Source organism: Salmo salar, chromosome ssa01, assembly GCF_905237065.1.
Source record: "Salmo salar chromosome ssa01, Ssal_v3.1, whole genome shotgun sequence".
Classification (NCBI taxonomy): Eukaryota; Metazoa; Chordata; class Actinopteri; order Salmoniformes; family Salmonidae; genus Salmo; species Salmo salar.
This window is the reverse complement of record NC_059442.1, coordinates 87,437,478-87,443,749: the sequence shown is the minus strand read 5'-3', so window position 1 is coordinate 87,443,749 and position 6,272 is coordinate 87,437,478. Positions and strand designations below refer to the sequence as shown.

At 41.8% G+C, this 6,272-nt stretch overlaps 1 long non-coding RNA gene across 1 annotated transcript; it reads left to right on the top strand.

Annotated features, from left to right (window-relative positions):
* Positions 1-456: 456 nt before the first annotated feature.
* Positions 457-5,718, top strand: LOC106609238 (uncharacterized). Its single transcript, XR_001329665.2, has 3 exons — positions 457-589; positions 761-1,371; positions 2,294-5,718. It is a non-coding gene; the product is annotated as an uncharacterized lncRNA (long non-coding RNA).
* Positions 5,719-6,272: the final 554 nt, after the last annotated feature.

Genomic DNA, 6,272 nt, shown 5'->3' with positions numbered 1-6,272 from the left:
AGAAAAATATAAAAAAATATATATACATGGGACGAGACAAGACAAAGACGTCTGATTGCTACGCCGTCTTGGAAAACAATGATGACACAGGGAGGTGATAATTAAAGTGGTCTGGGATTTCATACTCCAGATCATGATTCAGTTTAATCATAAGTACACTTTTGAAAGTACACTTGTGTTTTATTATGTGTTTTATGACCTCAGAAAATAAAAACAAGACCATGAAAGAAAAGTTATGTGTTTACCCACTTTTCATAATGATACATCACAATGAAGTCTAATTGAACACAGAAAGCTATAAAATATCCTATTGCTAAACTGTCCATTGACTATGCAAATGAGGAGGAAGTGTGTGTGTGTGTGGGTGGCTGGTCATGGAAGGGGATGGGTGGGGCTGGCTGCCTGCCTGTTTCAGTACAGTAAGCTGCTCTTTATAGAAGGCAGTGGTAGTTTCAAAGCTGCACTGCAGTGAAGACAGAAGTGTGTGAAGACAGATATTTTTCTCTGATACCACCTCTGCTCCCAACAGAAGAGATCACCATGTTCCTTTCTACTGCTTCTCTCACAGCCCTGCTACTCACTCTCTCTGGTAAGACCGATTTAACAATGATTTAACAATGAGTAACTAGATTATATAAATATGAAGATTATTACTACGTACCAATACCAGACCCATTGATGTACTCACAGTCAGTGAGAGGCATTGGAGGATTGTATTGTATGAACATGATTTGCATGAACTATCTACTGTATATTTCAGCTGGTCTGGAAGCTGGTCTGGTACTGACTCAGGAGAAGCCCCTCTCTGTGAACGTGGGAGATAATGTCGAATTATCCTGTGCTCAAAGCTCTGGCTCATGGACTATATCCTGGTACCAACAGAAGGCTGGAGGTGGACCAAGTTACTTGCTTGCGACAGGTACAAGCTCAGGCAGTAGAGCCAATGGCCTTCCCAGCAAGTTCACATATTCTGGATCTGCTGGCAACACTCAGTATCTACACATCAGTGGAGTTTAGGCTGAGGATTTGGCAGTGTATTACTGTGCCTGTGCTGGCTGTGGCGCAAACCACAGTGCTACAGTTTAATGAGAAGTGCATACAAAAACCCAAAAGAGGGATTTAATATGGAATGAAAAGAGCAAAGCTCTATGCCGACGCAGAGTGTTAACCAGTTTAGTGGGATATGGGCTGTGTCTCATCCAGTGTCTATATAATGACCATTATTGTCTGTTTCATGGATTTAAGATCTTTACACCAGGTGAATGAAGTGTGAAGTCAGAGCAAGAAAAGCACACTTCAGCATAGATGTTTTTGTACGGACATTAATCACTGTGAGACTCTGGCTTTGGCGCGGAAATGAAGTCAACATAGGTGAGTGAAATCAATAGTGCTTTATAGAGTTGCAAAGGGAGTGAATATCCCTGTGAACTTTCTAAATGTACCAGCCATTTGGGGAATTTTTATAACATGTAAAATACATAGAAATTTTTAAAAGTATTATAATATGAAACTCAAAATTAGGAAGGTGTTCTTAATGTTTTGTACACTCAGGGTATATACCTATCCTTTATAAAAAAAAGAAGAAATAAATGTTTTCGCTGTCAATATATCTTTAATATAATGTTTTGGGGCAGAACTTGTGCCAGTTGTGAGAAAAATGCCAGTAGTATTTCTTTTAAATTACATAATTATTGTTTAGATGTTATTTTTTTTCAATAATTAGGTTATTTTCTCCTGAACCATATGGTTTATCAAAACTTATGGACAATATGGACACATACATAAATAATTAGGAAAAAAACATTTCAAAATAAGTTTTAAAAAATTATGTTTTCTTAGATTTCCAAAATTATCTGTCAATCAACTTTGTTAAATGACCTTGCGCTTTTCTACCCCAGTGCTTTAAAATAGAGGAATATACAATGTGTACGCTTTGTGTATAAAAATATATTATATTTTTAATGTATATTATATGAAGCATTAGTAATACCACGCTTACTTTACAATTTACATTTAGCAAAATATGTGTATGTATCTTATCTAAATGCTAGATTTAATAGATTTACCATGCACTGAATAATATATCTTTAGCTAAGATGTGACGTTCAAACACCAGAATCTTTAGTTAATTTCCCAGGAGTAGACATTTTTTTCCCATTTTAAAGTTATCGACAATTGTCCTTGAAGGTATGTGTTCATTATTATAAGCCTATGCTTCATCATTATTTTCAACCACAGCATACATCTCTTTTTAGTTTATTCTTAACATGTGTCTCATGTGTCCTCCTGTCAGCCCACCCTCCATCAAAACCCTCTCTGGTCCTGATGGCCCCAGCCCAGGCCCCTCTCTCTCAATGGACAAGACCACCCTGTTGTGCCTGGCACAGGGCTTCCACCCTGACGGTGCCTCCCTGTCCTGGTCTGCTGACAGTGGCTCTTTGACCGGCGCAGAAATCCAGAGGGTGAGTCTCAGCGCCAGCCTGATGGCACGTACGCCCTGAGCAGCATCCTCAGCCTGCCCTCCATACACTGGCGCTCCGGACAGAACTTCACCTGTCGCCTGAGCCACTCAGCACTGACCAACCCATTGAGCAGGAGTGTGAGCAACATGCAGTGTTTGATCTTGGGTCAGTTTTGCATTTCCCCCACTAATGGTTGAAGTTAGGAATGAGGGAGGGGAAGCTGATCCTATATCTGTACCTACGGGAAACGTCACCCTGGAGCAGCAGTGTTCCCTTAGAGCAGTGCTTCTCAATTATTTTCTGTTACGCGCCCCCCAGGAAGAAGTAAACATTTCACGCACCCCAACTCTCCGCCGCGACTGTAAATAGTATAATTTGTCTATAAAATTGTTATAAGTACACCTCTGCATAACATTGTATCCTTATTAACGTTAAAGAAAACAAAAAAACAAAAAAGAAAGAAATATAGATCAACTTACAACAAAGAATAACTTTATTAACATTGTTTTTTAGTCTGTAACAGAAAATACTTAAAGTGCATCAATTTGCCTGAAATATTTTTTTTTAAATCAAGCCTTATTTAAACTCTAAACATTTTTTGACCATTTGATACTGAAAAATAAAATTAAATATAATCAAGAAATAATAATAAATTATAATTGATCAGCAACATTAACTCAGGAGCACAATATATGAAACACTTTGACCTATAAAACAAAAATGATTTGTGCTGATTTTCTTTTAATCAAAATGAGGAAGTCAGGATTAATGGCTACAATGAGCACGTTTTGCAAAGCACAGCTTTTCGAAGCGGGGTTTCAAGCATGATACTGCAACTCTCAGCTCCTGCTCAATGTTTAGCTGGGACCTGTACTTGGTCTTCAGTGCAGCAACAGCAGAGAAGCCAGTCTCACAAAGATAAGATGTTGCAAAAGGAAGAAGAATGCCCATGGCCCTCTGCCCTAAGAGTGGATACTGCCTCTCTACACTCAGCCAGAATTCACTCAGTGTCTGTGATGTGAACCTCAGTCTCAATGTGGAGTCAGACGTCATATCAATGAACTGGTCCTCCTCTGCAGAGCTGAAACCAGTTGGAGCTGGTGCATTGAAAGGATCTCTCACCCAGTCATGTTGGGAAGTGTTTTCAGGGAAGTACTTTTTAAAGAATCCCATCAGTGATGAAATATGCTCCTTAATATATGGAATCACTGAGGTGGCATCATAGTCAGTAGTGTCAACAAATTCATGCATGTTCTCGAATGAATCAGTATTTCCTTCATCAAGTCGCCTGCCCCACATTGCAAGCTTTCGAGTGAAAGAGCTGATCTTGTCTTTGACCCGAGGGAGGTGTTTATCTTTCCTTTGAAACTATAGATTTAGTTAATTTAGCTTTCCAAATATGTCACTCAGGGAGGCCAGTTTTGCCAGGAAGTTCTCATCACTACATTTTTCTGCGAGGTCATACTTGTGCTCCTGCTCCGAAAACATTCTTATCTGCTCTCTGAGCTCAAAAACTCGGGACAAGACTTTTCCTCGTGACAGCCACCTTGCTTCACTGTGAAACAGCAGAGCTTGATGTTCAGCTCCCATCTCCTCACAGATAGCAGAGAAGACTCTTGTTTTTAGTGGTCTGGTCTTTATAAAATTGACTACACCTACAATGTCAGTCATAAACTCACTTAATTCAGAGGAAAGGTGCCTTGATGCCAGTGCTTCTCTGTGTATAACACAGTGTGTCCACTCAGCTTTAGGTGAGGCCTTCTTGATGAGTGCCCGAAGTCCTTTTCTCATCCCTGCCATGGTCTGTGCACCATCACTGCAAACACCAATGCAGTTCTCCCACTTTAGCCCATTCTCAGTCAGGAAGCAGTCCAGCATTTTGAATAGCTTTTCAGCTGTGGCTCTGTCTCTGACATATTTACAAAAAAGTAGATTCTCACACAGGGAGTTTGTCATGTCAAAACGTACATAAGCGATAAACAAACAGTCTTTGTTGCTGTCAGTTGCTTCATCGAACTGTAAGGCAAAACGTTTGTCTTTGAGTTTATCTACCAGCTGTTCTTTAAGATCGTTAGCAATGTCATTTATACGTCTGGCGACAGTGTCATTGGACAGAGGGATATTTTTTATTTTTGCAGCACTTGCGTCATCCAGCATGACAGAGACCATGTCTAATGCTGCAGGCAGTATCAGCTCCTCTGCTATGGAGTGGGATTTTTTGCACTGAGCAATTTGGTACGCCACCTTATATGATGCTAACAGTGCTCGATGGTTTACTGAAGTAGCATTCACAAAGCGGGACGATTGTTGGCAATATTCGGCACGTTTTCGCTGAAAAAACTCAAGCGGCTTATCAGCGTGGTTGGGGTGTAATGTCTTTAAGTGACGCCTTCATTTATTTGGCTTCATGCTGTCCGCTGCCAACATTTTTAGACACAGTAAACGTACCGGGTCTTTCCTCGTCTCCCACCATAGTCACAGTGAAGCTAAGCGCTACATACGCTTCGTCATATTTCCTCGTCTTAGCTTTCGGGAGACTTACGTTTGTCTCATTATCTCCGTCTCTCTCCGCCTTTCTTTTCATTTTACATTTACGTCATTTAGCAGATGCTCTTATCCAGAACGACTTACAAATTGCTGTTAAATATTTTTCCATGGTGCCTCTTAAGGGTTTGTTTTCTGCACTTCATATCTCCTGCTCTGTGCTGTGTGCTCTTGTTCGGTGCAACAAAACTCTACTCCCTGCGGCAAAAAAAAGCATGTTCCCCGGGGTCACACGTGCCCCCCCTGGCATCGCTCTGAGCCCCCCCAGGGGGGTGCGCCCCACTATTTGAGAAGGACTGCCTTAAAGAGAGCGAGAGAACGAGAGATAGAACCACTGTTAGTGAGCTTCATATGTTTTGGTAGATTGGCTTTAGAAGATATTGCTTTTTTCATATATGTAATGCTTGTAATGCTGTAATGCTTGTGAAGTAATCCAAGATGGCGAATCCAAGATGGCGTAGCAGTCAGACGTCTTTGTCCTGTCGTGTCCCTTGTATATATCTTTTTACATCTTTTTCTTCGTATATCTTTTAAATTATTTTCCTTAACCTCAACTTCTAAATACTCTCCTGCAACCCGCCTCACCCAACGTGGCGTGGATCAGTTTTTTGTTCCTAAAGTATTTCAATTTACTTCGGATCTGGAATCCCTCAACTGAAACTAGCCAGCTAACTACCTACCAGCTATCAGTCAGCAAACCATTGCTAGCGGTCATCAGCTAACCTTTAGCTTGGAAAGCTCTCGCCAGTTCGAACAACGTGACTCAAACCAGAGCATAACGGACCTATTATTTATTTTTTTCCCCCCCATATCCCTGGATTCCTACCACAAACTCTGAACATTTTCATCTGGATCTTCGCAACTAACCGCAATCCTGGGTGACTACTCCTGGCTAGCGTTTCCATCCCGGAGCAAGCACCAATTAGCCTGAAGCTAGCCCGGCCAGGGCTCCTGTGCTTCCACCGAAGCCCACTCCTGGGCTACAATATCCGGAACCCTTCTACTGCCGGTACGGGGCACGGAACCCCGCCGATCCTCTACGGCTGGAATACCGACATAATCTGCCCGAGGATTCCAACAGGCCCCTCAGGCGTGACGTCCTCTGAAAGCCCTTTCTGCTAACCGCGGCCTACTAGCTACCTAGAGCTACTTGGAACCCTACTAACTCCACGACTGGTCTATCGCCGTCACTGCACGAAGAGGCAAAAACAGACTTACCCCCATCGCGACGTCCCTCAAAGGTTAACTTGATAGCCCCTGTCTGTT